The following is a 20,076-nucleotide window of genomic DNA, read 5'->3' on the forward strand; positions in this document are numbered from 1 at the left end:
TTCAACCACCCTCCTTAGTCCCAAACCCCATCTTACCTTCCTTGCTTAGCCAAAAACAAAGCCTCCCTAGTAGTTCCTTGCTTAGCGAAAGTGCCAGTCATTCCATTTGCTGACCTTCTTACCCATTTAAAAGGCACCCCAATCTCCCTTGCTAAGCTAATAATCTCTCTTAGAGACTATCTAAGAGACCAAACTCCCAAGTTTCCAGATTCAATCCACCCTATTACCAACTTGGAGTCTCCTTCCACTTCTAATTGTTGCATTCCCCATTGTTTTGCTAGTCTCAAACCTTGAAGTAAGGCCATTACTTCTGCCCCCCAATTGGGCCCAAGTAAAGGGCCAAGACTTTTCCATCCTCATTTCTGAACACACCCCCAACTCCCGACATGAGCTGGACTACCCAAGGAGCTTCCATCAAAGTTTAGCTTCACCCTGAACTAAGGCGGTGGTACCCAACTTTCTTGTACCACAGGGGACGAAGGAGAGGATACAGCTATAGCACTCCAATTTCTAATTAAGTCAGCTGAGGAGAAGTCCTTGAAGAGATGATGTACTTTCAGCCAATGCATAACCTTGATGGTGACAACCTCAACAAGTGATTCCTTGGATTTTTCTTGCCCTAGGAAGATCCTATTGTTTCTCTCTTCCCAAATTGACCATAGGATGGTTGCTCTTGTTATTCTCCACATTACCCTGCCTCTTTTCCTTGGTTGTCAGAAGAAGCTAGAGTCAAAAAGGTTCAACACACCCAAGGGGGGATTCCATTTGCAACCAAATAAAGAAGAGAACCAATCCCACAAATAAGAAGCAAAAGAACAAGAAACCAAAAGATGAGTCGCCGTCTCACCATTTCTTAAGCGAAGGTAACAGACGTGGGGAAAGGCACCAATCTAGCCTTTTTCTTTGAATCCATAGTATTGATCTTTTGAAGAGCCACCTCCCAGCAAAAAGCCCTAACCTTTGGCGGCATAGGAGAATGCCAAACTTCTTTAGCAGGAAAGGAGACAGACACAATAGAAGACTGAGTTAAGGCATCGAAAAAAGATGAACAAGAGAAAGTCCCTAAAGAAGACTCTTTCCAAAATCTACTATATGGACATGAAAGATCTAGGAAAATTGAACTCAACACAGTGAACAACTCATCTGCAGAAGCCAATTCTGAATCCCTCAACCATCTTCTCAAACCCAAATCCCAAGTCCCCTCAGACACACGAAGTGAGGAGATGGTTTTGAATTTATTTAGGGAAAGAGAATACATTACAGGGAATCTATCCTTAAGGGGGGTGTTCCCAACCTCCCCACTTATTTCCTTTCTCTTTCCAATCCCAAACAAAATAGCAAAGAGGTTGGAACAGCTCCAAAGAAACTTCTTATGGAGGGGTTTGGAAGATGAGAAGAAAATTCACATTGTAAAATGGGAGCAAGTGTGTCTTCCTAAGGATGTGGGTGGACTGGGAATCAAGAAATTGAAAGAATTTAATTCTGCTCTTCTCAGTAAATGGTTATGGAGATTTGCTTCTAAGAGGAATGCATGGTGGAGGAGTCTCATTGCGGCAAAGTATGGAGTGGTATGGGGTGATTGGAGAACTCTAGATCCTCATCCATTTAGGGGTAATTCTCTTTGGGCAAGCATCTCTAAGTACAACACTCTTTTTATGAATGGGATCAGTATTAAGGTTGGTAAAGGGGATAGAATCAAGTTTTGGAAGGACCCCTGGTGTATGGAGGGTCCCTTGGCTAAAGCCTTTCCTCGTCTATTCCAAATTGCAGTGAATCAAGATTCTTCAATTGCTGATAACATTTGCATCTCTGGGGATTCCACCACTTGGACCCCTCTCTGTAGGAGGAATTTGTTGGATTGGGAAGTGGAAGAGTATATGGTTCTGTTGGGGCTGATTCAAAATCAGAGGATTGATTTGAGTTTGGAAGATGAATGGTCTTGGAAGTGGAATGCAGATGGTAGCTTCTCAGTTAAATCCCTTTTTCTTAAGGTGTGCAGTTCAGGTCAGGAGAACTTCCCTGCTAGGTAGATTTGAATCCAACTTGCCTCTCCAAAGTCAACTTCCTGGTTTGGAAAATGGCTCTGGATAAATGTTTGACTAGGATTAACCTGAAGAGAAGGGGTGTTCAGATTCTTGACCCCTCCTGTGTTTTATGTGGAAACTGTGCAGGATCTACAGAGTACTTGTGTATCCATTATTCGGTTTCATCTTCAATCTAGGGGCATTTTTTCAAGAAATTGGAGATTTGCTAGTCTATGCCAAAATCTGTGAAGGAGCTGCTAATGTGTTGGAGAATGGAGGTTCTTAATAAGAAAGGAAACCTTGTTTGGAATACCATTCCGCATGCTGTTCTTTGGTCCATTTGGACTGAAAGAAACAACAGAATCTTCTGTGATCAATCTAAAAGCCCAAAAGAAGTAGTGCAGAAAGCAGTGTGTAAGATTTGTTCCTGGGTGTCGGTGAATGAGGAATTTAAAAATCAGAATATATCTCACTTATTTTGCACTAAATCATGGGCGTACTTGTAATCTGTTTTGGGCCCAGGTAGATCTAGCGGTCTGGGCCTTGTTGTAATCTTCTTTTATTCTGAATAAATTATCTTACCTTTTTCCAAAAAAAAAAGCCAAAGGTCCTCCCAAAACAGAATTTTATTACCTGAGCACACATCAAATCTGATGAAATGCTGAAAGGAAGGCAAGACTCCAGCAATTGCTTTCCAAGGGGAGAAATGAGAAGTCCTAGAGTCGACGCCAACATCCCATCCATTGGCTGCCATCCCGTGAATACTTTCCACCACCAAGTGCCACAAATTGTCCTGCTCCAAAGGAATTCTCCACAACCACTTTCCTAACAAAGCTACATTTCTTAATCTGATATTACCAATGCCTAGACCCCCCCCCACTTCCTTTTTCCTAGAAACTACTTCCCACTTCACTAAATGGTCCATTTTTGAGTCACCCAGTTCCTACAGAAAGTCTCTCATGAGCTTTTCTAACTTATTGGCAACCTTGGCAGAAAGCTCAAAGGTAGACAGAAAATACACCGGAAGGTTGGCCAGAGTGGACTTGATTAAAGTGATTCTACCCCCTAGTGAGATATAATATCTCTTCCACCTTGCTAGCTTCTTAGTGAATCTTTCCAAAACCGGGTACCAAAAGCTTTCTGTTCTAGGATTTCCCCCCAGGGGCAGGCCTAAATATACCAGAGGCCAACCACTTACCTCGCAACCTAAAGCCCTAGCCACCAAATGCACCTCATCTTCCCGTAAATTCACCCCCACTACACAACTCTTGTTCCAATTGACTTTCAGATTGGAGACTCTCTCAAAATGCATCACCACCAACCTCAAATTATCCATCTCCTCAATTTCCCCATCACCAAAGAGAATGATATCATCCGCAAATTGTAGGTGAGTGACAATCACTTGTTGCCTCCCAACTCTCCAACCTTTTAATAGATTTCTTGAATCAGCCCTAGAAATCAAGACACTTAGGACATCCACTACTAAGGTGAAGAGGAAAGGTGACAAAGGGTCTCCTTGTCTAAGACCCCTCTTTGCAGGAAATAAGTCCCTAACTACTCCATTCACTAAGATTGAGAAGTGACAAGAGGTAATACAACCCTTCATCCAATTACACCATCTCTCCCCAAAACCTCTATTCCTCAACACTTCTGGCAAGAAATCTCAATCCACCAAATCATAAGCCTTTTCTAGGTCAAGTTTATAGAAAGACCCTTTTCTCCTTTTCTTTTTTTGTAATCCACACATTCATTGACTATTAAAATCTGATCAATAATCTGTCTCCCTTTCACAAAGGCCCCTTGGTCCGATGAGATTAAGGAATGGAGGACTTTCATGAGTCTTAGTGCAAGAACTTTAGAAATGATCATATACAGACTCCCAATCAGACTGATAGGTCTAAAGTCCTTGGGCTGAACTGCAAGCACCTTCTTAGGGATCAAAGCTATGAAAGTAGCATTTGCACCCGCGTTTATTTTTCCTCTTTCAAAGAATTCCAAGAAAACCTCCACTAGGTCATCACCTAAGATATCCCAACAATCTTGATAAAAAGCCATAGTGAATCCATCTGGACTCGGGGCTTTTGATCTTTCCATAAAGAAAACTGCTTCCCTTATTTCTTGAACCCCAAACGGTCTTTCCAGGGGTTCCGACAATTCCCTTTCTCCAACATGCCACTCAAAGTCAGTTAGAGTCTCTCTTACTCTACTGGGGATGTCATAAATGGATTTAAAATGCTCCACAAAAGCTTTTGCAATCTCTTCCTCTCTTGTCAATACTGCTCCATTCCATTCCAAACTTTCAACAATGTTCTTCCTCTTTCTTCCACTTTTTTTTTATCAGCAAAAGAGAATTTTATTTGAAATTAGGGTTAAAATAAAGTTTTACAGCTTTGTGTATGGGATTAATGCTCCCACACTATTACATATTTCTGTCCCACTTTACATTGCAGCCCAAAACAATTGTTGCATCAAAGCCCCTTGTTTAGCAAGATAATCAGCTAGCCCATTTGCACTCCTTCTAACCATTTGAATTCAGCCTCTACCTCCCTTGCATCCTTTTTAGCCCAAGACATGATCACCTTGGAGTCCCCTTCAACCTCAATATGCCTCATTACTAGTTGCTTAGCTATCTTCAGCCCTTGTAGCAATGCCATTAACTCAGCTTTTAGAGAGTTGCCCATGCCAACCGGTCCAAAGAACAAAGCTAATATTCTCCTTTCAGAATTTCTAATTACTCCCCCAATACCTAACAGTCCCGGATTTCCAAAAGAGCTTCCATCAAAATTCTGTTTAAACCTGTTACCATCTGGAGGTTTCCATTCCATCCTTACTTTCTCTTTTACTCTTGAGGATTGTGCTACTTCTGTCCAAGATCTTATAACGTCTATGACTGAGAAGTCTTGAAAGATATGCATAGATCTTAACCAATGAGCTACTTTAACTTTAATGGTGTCGATTACCTCCTCCATTGTTCTACTCCTATTCAAGAATATTCTATTATTCCTTTCTTCCCAAATCACCCAGCAAATAGCTGCCTTTGTAGCTTTCCACATAATTCCTCTTTCTTCCACTTGCCAAACTATGGAAAAATCTTGTATTACCATCTCCTTCCTTCAACCACTTGCATCTTGATTTTTGTCTCCAACTTATCTCTTCTTTTCTGAGAATTTCCTCCAAATCCTGTTTCAACTTCCATCTATCTTCCCTTTCTTCAAGCCTCAATCCTCTCTCTGCCTCAGCATCATCGAGTTCTTGAGTCCTTTTAATAATAGCCTCCTTTCTGTCTTCAATTTTACCAAACTCTTCCTTGTTCCAAGCTTTGATCCTGGCTTTTAGCTTTTGTAGCTTCTTATAAAATCTATACCCCTTCCATCTAAACACCACCTGATCCTCTTCCCACTATTCTTTCACTTTCTTTTGAAAATCTGGATGTAACAGCCACATGTTTTCAAATCTGAAAGGGCAAGGTCCTCCTCCTAGTCTTTCTTGAGATAGTCTATCTAGACATTGATCTGACGTAGGTCTAGGTAGGGCCCTCATCACCAAACCACCCCATACTTCCTCCCAATTTGAAGAGAATAAAAATCTATCTAGTTTACAACAAAGTGGTTCTTCCTGAAAATTAGACCAAGTAAAATCAGCTTGCACCAACGACAGCTCCCTCAATTCAAAAGAATCCACAAAATAGTTTTCTTCCTCATACTTGAGATGATCCTATGGTTGGGGTTATTTGTTTCAGTGGCAAACCTGATGACATTAAAATCCCCTCCCAAGCACCACAGACCCTCCCACAATCCCCTTATAGCTGCTAATTTCTCCCAAAACTCTTCCCTTTCTCTATACGAATTTGGCACATAAACATTTGTTAAAGCCCATTCCAGTCCATCAACTCCTCTTAATTTCACTGTAATCGTATAGTTACCAATTAATTCTTCTATACAGTCCAAATCCTCATTTTTTCAAATTGTCAAAATACCCCCTGAGGCCCCCCCAAGACTGTGCAAAAGCCCAACTCATTCCTCTAGCCGACCAAATACTTCTCACCCATATCCTATCCACCTCTGATAGTTTGGATTCCTGAATCAACACAACATCTGGCTTTTCTTTTCTGAGCATTTCCCTTATCACTCTTCTCTTCCCAGAACTCCCCAATCCCCTTACCTTCCAACTAATAATCTTCATTGAGAAACAAACTTATGAGCAACCCTAGACGCCACCTTTTGCTAACCTAACTACCTTCCTTTTCTCTCAAAATACCCCTTATCATAGTCCATTTCACATCTCAATCTCTCCACTTCACTCAATTTCTTCTTCGCCCTTTTATGTGTCCCTCCTTCAAGCTTTTTCTTAGATTTATCTTGTTCTTCCGCTCTATTCTTTTTTTTTTTTTACTTTTCTTCCTATTTCTCCTCTTTGTTGTTTTTTTGCCTGTTTTTACCCCTTCTCCCTCCCTTCCTTTACCTGGGAACTAGGAACTAGAGTGTCACCCTTCCCCTTTCTCTATCAGCCTAAGTAAGACTCTACCGATCATATTTGCTACTAAGGTAAATAGGAAGGGAGAGAGTGGGTCCCCTTGCCTAACACCCCTGCAAGCTGGAAAGAAATCCTTCACCACACCATTAACCAAAATAGAGTAGTGACAAGTACTAATACACCCAAGTATCCAGCTACACTACTTGTCTCCAAATCCACAGTTTCTCATCACCTCTGATAAAAACTCTCAATCCACCAAGTCATAAGCCTTTTCAAGATCTAATTTAAACGAAACCTCTTTGCCTAGACCTTTTCATTTCCTCCACACATTCATTCGCAATTAGAATCTGATCTGTTATTTGTCGCCCTTGAATGAAAAAACCCCTGAGTTTCACTAATGATAGATGGGGGAATTGCTTTGATCCTCAAAGAGAGCACTTTAGCTAGAATATTTTAGATGCTTGTCACCAAACTAATAAACCTAAAATCTTTTGAGTGGTTGGCAATCACTCTTCTTGGGGATTAAGGCCAAGAATGTGGCATTGATTCCAGGGCTTATTATGTAATTGTCTGCAAATTCCTTAGAGACTTTAACTAAATCTTCTTTTAGCACCTCCCAGCAATCTTGATAAAAGGCCATTGTAAAGCCATCTAGACTTGGAGCCTAGGATCTATCCATTAGAAAGACAGCTTGCTTAATCTCTTCTTCCTCAAAATTCCTTTCCAGCCACCTTGCCTTTCCTTTTAAATTTTTTTCTTAAATTTTCACAAAAGAAATCACAATGTCTTCAACCTATGGTGGAAAACTTGCTTTTGTTTGTTGTAACTTGGACTGAAAAGGAAAATTTAGGATGCTTAGGCCCTGTTTTGCATCAATTCTCCATATTCTGATTCTCAAAATCCTTCCAGGAAAGAATGGATTTTGAGAATTCTCATCCAGAGAATTTGCGAGATATGTTTGGCACAGTCATCTGATTTCTGTTTCTCAAAATCAGAATCACGTTTGGCATCACCCTATTTCCTCAAATCAATTATCCAAACGAAAAACACATAAAACCATAAGTTCACTGGAATTCTCCAAACTTAGTCCATGGGAGTTTCTTTTTTAATGTCAACTCCTTTTTGTGTTATTAATGATTAATCTAATTTAAGGTTATACTGGAATTCTTAATAGTTGCCAGCAGCTCCAGAAGGAAGAGTTGCAGGAAAGAAGACTAAGATTGTTAGAAAGTATCTAACCATGTATAATCTTCTTTAACTCTTCTCTGCCCCCATCTAATCCTACAATGTCTTTTTTTTTTATCAGTAACAATGAAATTGTATTAATGATAAAACAAGATTACAAAGGGATGGAGCTAAAAAGTCTTAACTCCAGTTACCCAAGAACTTACAAAACAGCCCAGAATAATGTGTCTCTATTTACCCCTTGCCTAGCTAGACCGTCAGCCAATGCATTTGCACTTCTCTTGATCCAATTACATTGAATTTCCATGTCCCTGGTTAACCACTTATATTTCCTTTTTTTATTGCTGTATTTCCACATCAAAGCACTTTCCTCTGTTAGCCATTTCACCACCATTTCAGAATCACCTTCTATAACCACCTTTTTTATCTTCATTTCCTGACCCTTTGAATCCCACATTGTCTTTGTCTGGCATATATTTATTGTTATTTTGTATGACAAGCAAGTGGTTAATTAACAAAATGCTCTTGATATAGCACAGTCTAAGGTTGTCTTTGGTATTTGAAATTGGAGGTGGAATTTGATTGGTCAATTTTGTAAATCTCAAGATAATGTCATTTAGATGTTTTTTTAAAGCATGTTATAGAAGTTGGAGAAATGCAGGAAAAAAGAAGGCTGCAAATTATGTTTCAGTGGAATTTGAATTCTTCCCAAAGGCTATTTCATCTATATGAAATCAAAGTTCTAATCCATTCTGCTTCGAAAATCCAAAAACAGCCTAATTGAATCAATATTAGTACTAATGATAACTCTGTAATTAGCAGAGATTTACATAATCAAAATTGGGTGGAAATCTGGGGTGATCAGCTCATGGAGATATGGACCTTTCTAGTTCTTTTAGACCCAATTTCTTAGACATACATACATAGGTAAAGATACAATCAAAACAGAATGGTAACATGACCTCTAGTGTTATTTAGCCTGAAGACAATGAAAATAATTGTGGGAAGAGTGCCGAGTAATAAGAGGAGTGGCAATAGAAGTTCCATTTTTCTGTTGTTTTTTAAGTACTGTTGCTTTAAAAGCATTTAATATCTCCTAACACAATTGTGCCGCTTGACTTATTATTATAACATATTCCAGTGGCAGAAGGAATCAGCTTATAAAGAGTTATCTTTTATATTCAGTGTGTGAGCTCTTGCATTTTGGGGTAAGTGTAGTAAATCATCTAGATTGAGTCTTGGTTCTAAACCCAAGTGGGTGTATGACATGCTAAATGCAGCAGTTTTATCTCATAGAGGGATTAGATCTAGTAAACTCCTTTGCTCTGACTTTGGTTCAGAACCAAGTTATATACTTGCTTCCTATTTCTAGGACAAAAGTCTAGTGAATAGCGAAGCCCAATTTTCCACTTCTAGAAGCAAATTTCTAACTTTTGCAACTATTATGTTCTTTTGTCTACAGTTTGGATGTAAATGAGCTTGAGAGGAGGTTGGCAGCCCTCAGAAACCCATGAAGCGAAGATTGGAAATATGTTTGGTATCTTTTAGAGTTGATTAACTCAGGTTCTCTTTATGCTGTATATTTTGTCTAGCATGTATATTTTGTAAAGTGGTCTTGTTGTATATTGACACAAGGTTAGAAGTTTGTGTCCTTCAGGCAATATTATGCACATGGCACCACCCATGAATTAAACTTTGGATCTCTCATTTGGAGGCTTACTTAATGACACGGGTTGTAAAATGTCAAATCTTAATTATTCATTGAATAACAAAAACATGGACTATTTTGGATGGCTGAAGTATATTCTCACAGCCTAAGGTAAATATAAATCTTTGAAAATTTTAAGAATTAACCTTTTCAATTGCCGTGAGTTTTTGATGGTGCTGGCCTAATATGATCCCAGAAGGTGCTAACCGAAGGTTTTTTAGATTGATTTATAACTGGGTCATAACACAGTATTATATGAAGGGCACAAAAGGGTAGCTCTGTTAACAATATATAGGCATGTTTTATTTCTTTTGTATTTAGAATGCTTTATTTTTTTCTATTCCCTGCATTTGGTGTTTTATTTAGAACAATGTAAACTCCAAATGAAAAGGAGAAGGAACTATGGGGATGGAATCAAGGAAAAGGTTTTTACAAATGCGGCTAAGTTTGTGTATGATAACTGCTCAATGACAGGAGGGGGAGGGTGAAGGAAAAGATTCTAAATTTAAAACCCTTGCCAAATTCAAGGCATAAATGGTATGTGATGAAGTTTTTATGGGCTTTATGCTTTCAGCACCTAGTTCAACTATAATCAAAACCCACTTTAGTGGTTATGCTTACTGAGCTAAAAGTTCACAGACAATTACAGTATAAAAAGATGTTTTATAAAGCATATTTGTATAGAACTGTAAACGACTTCCTAATTAAAGAAGTGTAAACGACTTTAAAAAGTTAAAACGACTTCCTAATTAAAGAACTCAATTCAAATAGTAAGAATGGTGAAGGACACAAACTTGGTCTGTACCTGTAAACGGTAAGATGATTGAACGATACAAGGTCTCTGGATTTTCTGGAGAAAAGATCAAACAAAACATGAGAATGGTGTTTGGATATACCGACATGAATAGATGGGAGAATAATGAGAAAAACGAAAGAGAAAAGCGTACTGCAGAGAGGTAAACTACCACGGCGTCGGAGAAGGTGATATTACAATTGGGCGAAATGTCGAGGAAGACGGAAAGAAAGGGAAAAAGTAAAAATAGCGAATGAGGGAGGGTTTAATCGAGCCAGGCCCTGTTTTTGTGCGATTTTACTGGAATACCCCTGATTTCACGTGTGCTGAATGCCACGCGTGTTCGTTATTTTAATTAGACGTAGCGAGAATCGACCTGGGCGACAATCACTGAATCAGAATTTTCGCTTCCCATAATCCAGCTTTTAAATCGAAAATTTTATCCTTATTCGAAATAAAATTAATGGAACCAGCGGCGACCAATCGCACGCAAAAATCTGAAAGATTTATTAATTTTATTTATTATTAATTAATATTAAATTAATAATTATAATTTATTGTTAATTAATTAAAAGTATTCAAAGTTATTGTTAATATCCAAAATTTTAATAATTGTATTTTCATTTAATATTGATTTATAGAAAATAATTATTGTTGATTTAATATGAACAAATATTTTTTAATAAATTTAGTTTTATGAATAATTTATAGTAATTTTAATAATTGTTATTATTTTTTTATTTTTAAATGAAATTTTGGTTAACTTTAAATAAATAAAAATAATTAGAAAAGCTAACATTTTTATTAATTTCACTAATAATTAATAATTATACAGGAATGACAACCACTCTACCACATCCCTAGGGTCAGGTGGGTTTAAGGCAAGGCAACCACTCCTCAATGTCAGGCGAGTTCAGGGGTAAGGCATCTCACTCCTCATCAATGATAGAGCGCCTTGTCCCCAGTATTGAGAGGGTTCAAGTAGAAGTGTAAATCGGGTCATGCTGGGCTGAGCCTTGGACCAGGCCTGGCTACGGATCGGGCCAAGTTATGAGAGGTCCATTTAAAAAAATTTGAAAAAGATGTTTAAATTTGTATTTCATATGATTTTTGATGTATACAATTAGACCTATTCATGGGCCAAGTAGCCCGACAGCCCGGCCCGGCCCAGTCTGACCCGTTATTTTTCATGCTTGGACAAAATTTTAGCCTCGTGGGCTCGAGCTCAGGCTTTCTCAAATAAGCTCGGCCCAATACTATTACATATACAGAAAAAAGTACTTATGTTATATATAATAAACAAATATATATACTTCTTAAATAATTAATAAAAATCAATTTACTATTAGGAAAAATAAAATAGTTTATTAATTTATTAAATTATTACTAAATTAATACAATACTAATTTATAAAAGTATACTAAAAATAAGACATTTTGTGTACAGATCAGGCTTCAGGCTTTATATAAGGGATAGGCTTGGGCTCAAGATCTAGGCCCGATGATCAGGCCAGGCTCGGGCTTGAGCTTGCACATTTTCTATTGATAAAGAGGCATGTGTTAATTATAAAACTATGATTTTTTACAAATTAAATTTTTTATTTAATTATAGTATAGTATAAATATATATATATATATAATTTTTCTCTCTCTCTCTCTCTATATATATAATATAAAATTTATTATTTGAATATTATATAATAATATTTACCATATATGCACATAAGTTCCAAGTTGAGATTATTAGGGATTGTTTAGCTTGGGCCCTATCCACTAAAGCCATCATTGGACTCTAAAAGTTTAATGCCCAATTAGACTTCGGATCTGATAATGTGTAGGCATGGTGCATATCTCAACTAGACCTAATTCAAAAGAAAATAGTTGCTTAAGCCTATAAATTTATAGATCTAGTCGAGTTAGGTTAAGTTATAAACGATTTGTTACTTTTTATTATTAATTATTAAAATATTGTACTATTAAATTATTGTATTTATTTAAAATACATTAATTTCTAGATATTATCATATTTTTAGAAATATTGCTAACTTCTTGGCTAAAACTAATTAAATGTAATTTTTTAGTAATTAAATCTAACTTTTTGGTAAATAAATGTAATTTTTTACTATTTATAGCTTAAATTATAATTACTGTTAATTACAGTTTAAAAATAATTATTGTTAATTATATTACTATTAATAATTAACACATTATTTTCTTCATTATTATTTAGTATTTTTTGCAAAAAAATACAATTAATTTAATTTTTTTAATTGTTTTTTGTATTTTAATCAAGCTTTAGGTTTTTCAAAATTTTTGGATTTTTAATTAATTTTTGGTTTTTTTCATTATTATTCAGTAATTTTTGCATATGAGTATTTTTCAATAATTTTCAGTATTTTCATCATTTATTTTTGCATATTAGTCACTACAAAATTAATTTGCATTTCCTTTCAGTAAAAATAAATTAAATAACTAAATAAATACCATAGTTAATAAAAAATACAACTAATTTTCAATAATTTCTGGCTTGGGTATTTTTTTAATAATTTTTAGTATTTTTTAATAATAAAATACTATTAATTGTACTTTTTCACTATTTTTAGTAAATACCCTTATTAATATAAAATATTGTTACTTTTCAATATTTTTTAATTATTTTTAGTATTTTAATTATGTTTAGGTTTTTTAGTATTTTGTGAATTTTTAATTAATTCTTGGTATTTTAAAACCATCAATTAATATTTTTATTAGCATTTATTAAGGTCTCAACTCATAAGTTATCTGATAATATTATTAAAGCTATCAATTAATATTTTTATATTTAAATTCCTTATTTTTATTAGTGTTTATGAAGTTGGATTTTTAAGTAGAATTGAAACATATTTTTAATATTTAGTAAGTTTTGTTCATATTTATTTATAGTGAAAGTTTAGTGGATTTTTAAATTCATAATTTTTTTGATCGTTTAACCTCAACCTATTTATATTGTTTGAATTATGTCCTGGTTTTCAAAATCAAACCAAACCGAAAAAAACCAGGAACCGATTAGATGGTTTGTTCTGTTTTACCCCAGAACCGTTATTTTGCCAAAAACCGTTGATTTGGTAAGCAAACCGCTGACCCAAGCGGTCAAACTATTTTAACCATCCAACGAATTTGGCCATTTTTTATTTTTTTGTCAAAATGGGCCATTTGTTCGGTTTGAACGGTCGGACCATTCGACCCGGGAACTGGATCTCTGACCGGTTCGATTTGAAAAACCTTGATTTATATTATTAGTACTCTCTCTCTCTCTCTCTCTTAAATGTAATAATAACAAGCATTAAAATAAGAGGCCTTTGAAAACCCAAAGGTCTCTCTCTCTCTTAAATGTCTTTTTTAAATGTAATAATAACATGCTTTAAAATAAGAGGCCTTGGAAAACCTAAAGGTCTCTCTCTAATAATGTGCAACTTTATTAATCTAATCAAGATAAGCACTGATTACTGTTTTATATTTTTAAAACAAAAGAAAAAAATGCAAAAATAGAGAAAATAGATAAATAGCATATCTCAAAGGAAAGACATGCTGACATGGACTGTCCAATTTTAATATATATATATATATAGATAATAAATAATTTTTATTATATGTATATAATATTCTTATTTTTATGTATAATAATAAGTAATTTTATAATTCTTATTGCTTATATGTAAAATAAAAATATTTTTTATATGTATATTTTTATTTTTATGTTTATAATAATAAATATTATATATATATATATATATATATATTATTTATTATATGCATTATAATAAATAACTTTATAATTCTTAATTTTTGTATGTATAATAAAAAATAAATTTTAGATGTATAATTTTTATTTTTTATAAAAAGCTTGGCTCATAGTAGAGCCAAATTTAAGCTAAGTCTTTAGCTCGAATCAAGCTCAAGCCAAATAGTTTTTGGTGAGTCGAGCTTGAATAGCTAGATATTTAGCTCGGCTCAACTCGAATTCACCCCTAGTCTCTACCAAACACCCTCATCATCCTTAGAATTATGAGAATTGATTCTTCAAAGTGATGCCCAAGAGGAGACTTTTTTGGTTCATAAAACAATCAAAATTGGGAATTGGAATTAGTTGAAATGGGATTTCATTTCAAAAAGGAGGGGGAGGGAATGGACATTCCCTCAAATGGGCGAATGCCATTTCACCAAAAATGGGCATGGAATTCATACTCTGCCCAACCAACTAATTTGAATTAGAATGGCTCATTTTGATTTTGATTCTTGACCCCTATTCCAATAAACCAAATGGGCAATAAGAATTGTATTAAGATGATGCTTGGTGCAATGTTTTCAAAACGTCATTGACCCAGATGGTCAGATCATTTGGCCTAAGAACCATCTAGGCAACTAGTCCAATTTCACCCCTAACCCGTTTTTGGCCAAAAACCGTTGATTTGGTGAGCAACCCGCTAACCTAGGCGACGGAACCAATAACCTATTTGATTCGGACAACGGTTTTTGGCCATTTTTATTTTTTTTTAATTTGGAATGGGCCATTCGTTCGAACATTACGGTTGAACTACTGACCCAAGACCGGTGACCAAAGTTGTTTCGGTTCCGAGTAGGTTTTTTAAACATTGGTTTGGTGTCATTGCCCTTTTTTTTTCTTTTTGCATCTCTTCTAAAACAATATTGCAATGTCATGGTATTGATTTTGAATTTTTTTTAACATAAACTTATTTGGTTGTGTTTATTGTTGATTAGGCAATTTGTCAACATTTTTTGCATAAACCTATTCAGCAGCCCTGTTTCAATAATTGCTAGTAGTTGGAAACAGGGTTCAAAATATCGATACAGCCCGATATGTCAGTAGGGGTGTATCAGACTATATCGGAGCTCGCTCCCCTTTGTTTTAGTTTTTTAAACCTTGTTCAAAGGGGTCAGTTTAAGGCCTATTTATCCCCTGAGCTGGGTTAAACCTCGAAACACCCCCTATAAGGGTGTATTGGGAAGCCCCCCAATATGTATCGAAATTTTGAACCTTAATTGGAAATCAACATGACGTAGTATGATCCAATTCATTTGGTTATAGTGTGATTATGCTCATCTAATGGCCCTAATTTATTTTATTCAAAATGAAACTAAATATTTCATTATTACACAAAGATTAACATCTAGATGCATATTTAATGGTGAATAGCCTATAGATGCAAATCTAAATATCTAACCTTTAATCATGGGATAAGAAATATCATATAAGAGTGATCATAGACATTGTGGGATAAGGCATATTGTATAAGAGTAACCATAGAAATAAGGATTGTTCTTGGCTTTGCGCTAGGGAACAAAGACACAAAAGAGGATGGTTCAGAGAAATGGTACTCCTTTCAATATGAAAGGTTACCAATTTTTTGTGGACGATGTGGTGTCATTTTCCACTGTGACACAAGCTATCGAAAAGTTACAGAGGACCTATATCTTGAACAATTTATCGAAAGAATGCATGCCAATCAATGGATTCAAGGAGGGGAGCATGCAGAGGAAGGGGAAGAGTGTGATGGTAAATGAAAACTTTGCTGATGTGACAATCAAACTGGTATTAGAAAAAAGAAACAAAAAAAAAAGAGAGAAAGCACTCAGGGATAGTCATCTGCAAATTGGTTGAAGATGAAATTTCCAAAGAGAAGGGTCCACATGAAGAAGGAAAATGGGCCAAAATGAACCTAGAGGAACTTATTGAAAGTAGCTGAATTCGGGTAGAGCACCTTATTTTAAACAATGTGTTATGCCCAATCTGAGAATTCACAGTTGGCCAAGAACCAATGAACCTTGAGAGCTTATTGAAAGTAGATGACAATGTAGAGAATCAACTCATAAAGAAGACGTCGGATGAAAAAATGAAGAAGATGTAGTTGGTCAAGTAAACACGCAAAGTCTCCAACCCAAGAATAAGAGGTATGATTCTAGCATTCCCCTAATTGTGATAATTTATCTACTAGTTGCCTACTAGAGCATCAATATAGTAATCTTTGATATGTTTGCAAAAACAACTACTTATGCCCTAATAGAATATTGTTGATCACGGAAAAAAAAGGGAAAAAGGATAAAAAAAAAATCTCATAAGAGAAGAGAGAGTACAACCCTCTTTAACTGTAATGAAATTTTAAAAGAAGAAGAAAAGAGCCCATTAGAAGTCAGGGGAATCAATTCTCTCAAAAGAATGTCATACCTTTTAGGTAGAAAGAAAAATGGCTATTGAAGGAAAAATGATGATGGAATTGAGAGATTCAGAAACAGACACAAATATCCTATTCCTTAATGATATTTTGAAAAGGAGATGCTTAAAAACATTAAATATTCTTCTCCAAAACTCGATAATAAAATTATTTGTAACTATTTGAAAAAGAAGAAGATTTTATTACAATACTGAAATGCTTGAATTTATATGGCTTTAATCCGAAAAACTAAGTGTTAAAAAGACTCCATCAAAATAAATGGGTTGGGGCCTTGGGGGTTCCATCCCGAAATAGACCACAAGGGCCAAATGAGGATTTTAAGCTAAAATTGTTAAGGTATTGGGTCTCCCCTAACAATTCAAGCCCTAAAGCAAAATTGTCCAAGGCTTAAAACTTGATGACAGTTTTCTTATGGAAACAAAAAATTCACTGCTAGCTTATAAAAGGAAATTAGGCTTCCTAAAGCCTTGAAATTGTTTGGGATGTGATGTAGAAGGGTTAAAGAGAGGTCTTGTTCTTTTTTAGAAAGATGGAACAGTAAAAAAATGTCATGTTTGCTAATTGAGTGTGATCTATTGGAATTGCAAAGTTATGGTCTTTTATGCTTGGACAAATAACAGAGAAGGAGACAGAATTAGTCGTAATAGAATTGTTAGATTGTAAATTGACTGGGGTAAATGGGTGGAAAATGACGAGAAAATTGAGAGCGCCCCAATGCACCACTTTGAAAACATCTATAAATCCTCAAACCCCTTGAACTTTGAGGAAATGCTCAGGGGACTTAATAGAAGGCTAACTGAATAAGAGAGCAATTGAATAGTGATGTGGCATAATCTGGCTACTCCTTGCTGGAGACGATCTGGCTGCCAGCAACGACGAGAACTGAGGTTCTTGCAAGAAAGGAGTCAGAGATCCGGGGGTGGCTTACCCGGCGAGGTCACTCCGATGGCTAAGTTAGCACTTAGTAGTGAGCTGAGAATGATATTAGAGAATGAGAGAGCTAGAGAGCAGGGGTTACCATCTCCTCCTCGCCCTTGGGGGGTGAGGCCTTTATATACTGAAGTCCTCGTGGGTTTGGTGGAGCAGTTCCTGGATTCCCGCTTGTGATGGAACCGGCTTTCGTGTTAGGTGGGGATAAAGCCACCAACCGGTAAGGTTGCCCATTTCCGCCTAAATCGGGGAGTGGGTGAGCTAATATAGCCGTTACAAAACACAATCCCGTAAAACGTGGGGTACGGTAGTGAGCTCCTCGGGGTTGTCATGCGGTGATTGGTTTGACTAGGAGGCGAGCTGCCCGTAAGTGGCGAGCTGCCTGGTGGTGAACTGCTTGGTGGCGAGCTGCCTGTGTAGTGCCGAGTTGTCTAAGTTGCCAGGCTACATGATGGTGAGCTGCCTGTAAGTGGCGAGCTGTCTAGTTGTCACGAGGTTGCACTTAGTTGTCATAATGTCACTGGAGGGCCAAATCCGCCCTCATCATTTGCCCCCCACTCCTGAGCTGAAAGTAACTCGGTGAAGGGAGTATATTTCTCCTTTTGGCCCGTAATTCGATGAACTCGTAGGTGCTGATTCAATTTCTTAGGCTCTGGGAGCTGCTTGGAAGCGAGCTGCCCGTAAGGTGCCAAGGTCTCTGCCGGTTCAGTACTGTAGCCCTTAGGCTCTGGGGGCAACTTATAGTCCACTTTTGTTGATTTTGTCCATGCCGAAGAGGCGATTGTGTCTTAAGTGCCCATGCCAAGGAGGCGACTGGGACTAGCTCGCCCATGCCGAAGAGGCGACTGGGTCTTAAGTGTCCATGCCAAGGAGGCGACTAGGACTTGCTCGCCCATGCCGAAGAGGCGGCTGGGTCTTAAGTGTCCATGCCAAGGAGGCGACTGGGACTAGCTCGCCCATGCCGAAAAGGCGACTGGGTCTTAAGTGCCCATGCCGAGGAGGCAACTGGGACTAGCTCACCCATGCCGAAGAGGCGATTGGATCTTAAGTGCCCATGCCGAGGAGGTGACTGGACTAGCTCACCCATGCCGAAGAGGCGACTGGATCTTAAGTGCCCGTGCCAAGGAGGCAACTAGGACTAGCTCACCCATGCTAAAGAGGCGACTGGGTCTTAAGTGATGAGGAAGTCTTTTATCAGTTCGTCAGTTCGCGTCTGGGCCAGGCCGTGCACCGGCCGCGCCAGGCCGCTAGGTGGGTGCCTTAGAGCTATGATTGCGCTGCATCCGCCTCATAATGCGAGAGCTTCAGTTTCTTTGAGTTCATAAAAAATGGAAACTATAAAGCGAGAGCTTCAGTTTCTAAAAAGTGATGACTTAGCTTTATGGGAGGAGGACTTAGCTTTTTGTAGGATGAGAACTTAGCTTTTTGTAGCATTTCCCATAGACGGCGCCAAATGATGTGACATTTTTTGGCTGCCAGCAACGACGAGAACTGAGATTCCTGCAAGAAAGGAGTTAGAGATCCCGGGGTGGCTTACCCGGCGAGGTCACTCCGATGGCTAAGTTAGCATTTAGTAGTGAGCTGAGAATGATATTAGAGAATGAGAGAGCTAGAGAGCAAGGGTTACTATCTCCTCCTCGCCCCTGGGGGGTGAGGCCTTTATATATTGGAGTCCTTGTGGGTTTGGTGGAGCAGTTCCTAGATTCCCACTGTGATGGGACCTGCTTTCGTGTTAGGTGGGTGAGCTAATATAGCCGTTACAAGTCATAATCTCGTAAAACGCGGGGTACAGTGGTGAGCTCCTCGGGGTTGTCATGCGGTGGTCGGTCTGACTAGGAGGCAAGTTGCCTATAAGTGGTGAGCTGCCTGTGCAGTGCCGAGTTGTCTAAGTTGCCAGGCTACATGATGGTGAGTTGCCTGTAAGTGGCGAGCTGTCTAATTGTCACGAGGCTGCACTTGGTTGTCATAATGTCACTGGAGGGCCAAATCCGCCCTCATCAAATAGAAAGAATCAAAGAGATGTTTGAGAGGAGGAAATAAAAGATGATTTGTTCCAAATGGCTCCAAAGAAAGCTCTAGGCCTAGATGGATTCCAAAACTTGTTTTTCTAGAAATATTTGGATGTGGTAGGTCAAGACATAACTAACGCTATCAAGTTTTCTTTATTTTTTTTCCAGCAATGGTCATGTTTTGGAAGATTTTAACTCAACCTGCATAGCCTTAGTCCCAAATGTCAAAGCTTCTACTAGTGCTAGTCATTATAGATCAATTTAGGGGTGCTCATGGTTCAGTTAACAGAACCATGGTTTTTTTTAACCAAACTGTTATGTTCGGTTTCCTAAAAATCCGAACTGAAACTGAACCAATACAACCAATTGATCGGTTAATTGATGAACCGGTCAACTGCACTACAATTTTTCGTTTTTTTGTGCAATAAATTTGCACTCAAAATTAAAAGAAGAAAAAAAAAGAAAAAACCTTCCCCAATCAAAATAGAACAATAATACTAATAAAAATTTCAAAATATAACAATATAAATTGTGCATTGTTAATCTCACGCAAATAGAACAATAATACATTATATTAACTTGGACCAAATTTAATTATTGTATGTTTTTTTCACTAAGAGAAAAGTGAGATTTAACTCTATTGATTGTTGAATGATAAAAGTTTGAAACAAAATAGGTTCCAACTTCAAAATCGTGAAAGCATTTATCTATTTTGAGTTTGGATA

At 37.1% G+C, this 20,076-nt stretch overlaps 1 protein-coding gene across 6 annotated transcripts in view; it reads right to left on the reverse strand.

Annotated features, from left to right (window-relative positions):
- LOC104601108 (pre-mRNA-splicing factor ATP-dependent RNA helicase DEAH1-like) overlaps positions 1-10,447 on the reverse strand; it is a 76,418-nt gene extending 65,971 nt beyond the window's left edge. For 3 of the 6 annotated variants that reach the window (XR_016082633.1, XM_088898484.1, XM_010264304.2), the window contains exons 1-2: positions 10,338-10,427; positions 10,196-10,240 (exon numbers count right to left, since the gene is read on the reverse strand). The gene's annotated coding sequence lies outside the window, so the exon portion shown is untranslated. Of the gene's footprint in view, positions 1-10,195; positions 10,241-10,337 lie in introns of all 6 variants that reach the window. The other 3 variants (XM_010264303.2, XM_088898482.1, XM_088898483.1) reach the window with 3 other exon arrangements.
- Positions 10,448-20,076: the final 9,629 nt, after the last annotated feature.

The sequence above is a fragment of the Nelumbo nucifera genome, chromosome 2 (genome assembly GCF_055504915.1).
Source record: "Nelumbo nucifera cultivar China Antique chromosome 2, China Antique-T2T, whole genome shotgun sequence".
Classification (NCBI taxonomy): Eukaryota; Viridiplantae; Streptophyta; class Magnoliopsida; order Proteales; family Nelumbonaceae; genus Nelumbo; species Nelumbo nucifera.